The 409-nt window shown below is 49.6% G+C and overlaps 1 protein-coding gene across 1 annotated transcript in view; it reads right to left on the bottom strand.

The window, feature by feature from the left end:
- Nucleotides 1-409, bottom strand: part of LOC118325739 (phospholipid-transporting ATPase ID-like) — a 204,037-nt gene that overhangs the window by 25,645 nt on the left and 177,983 nt on the right. The gene's annotated exons all lie outside the window — the stretch shown is intronic.

Genomic DNA, 409 nt, shown 5'->3' with positions numbered 1-409 from the left:
GAGAGAGAGAGAGAAAGAGGGAGGCTCCTGACTGTACTTCCCCATTCAATCTAGTTCTTACTTCAGGTTTGCATCAGCTCTTCAGCCTCTTAATGTTTTTCCCATGTAGGGCAGAGTGACTCAGAGGGAGGCTCCCCACTCAGGCCAGCTATCTGCTCCTTCTCACAGTAAGAGTTCAAAATCAAGAGTCTGGCCCTGTGGTTTGTCTCGGCTGAGTGATGGCGAGACCAAAAAGTGGCTGTTGGTATGCCACTGTTATTATAGTGGCTTCTCTCTTGCAGTCCTGACACACCGAGCCATCAATCATCAGTTGCCACCATGGCTGACACAGATCAAGGATGAAACATTAACTTCTCCAATACATTAATGGTTCCAAGCCAGTGGCTCCCTACCTGGGGGTCAGGACCCC

Source organism: Morone saxatilis, unplaced genomic scaffold (genome assembly GCF_004916995.1).
Source record: "Morone saxatilis isolate NCDOM2014 unplaced genomic scaffold, NCSU_SB_2.0 Contig16, whole genome shotgun sequence".
Classification (NCBI taxonomy): domain Eukaryota; kingdom Metazoa; phylum Chordata; class Actinopteri; family Moronidae; genus Morone; species Morone saxatilis.
This window is presented reverse-complemented; position numbering and strand designations above follow the sequence as displayed.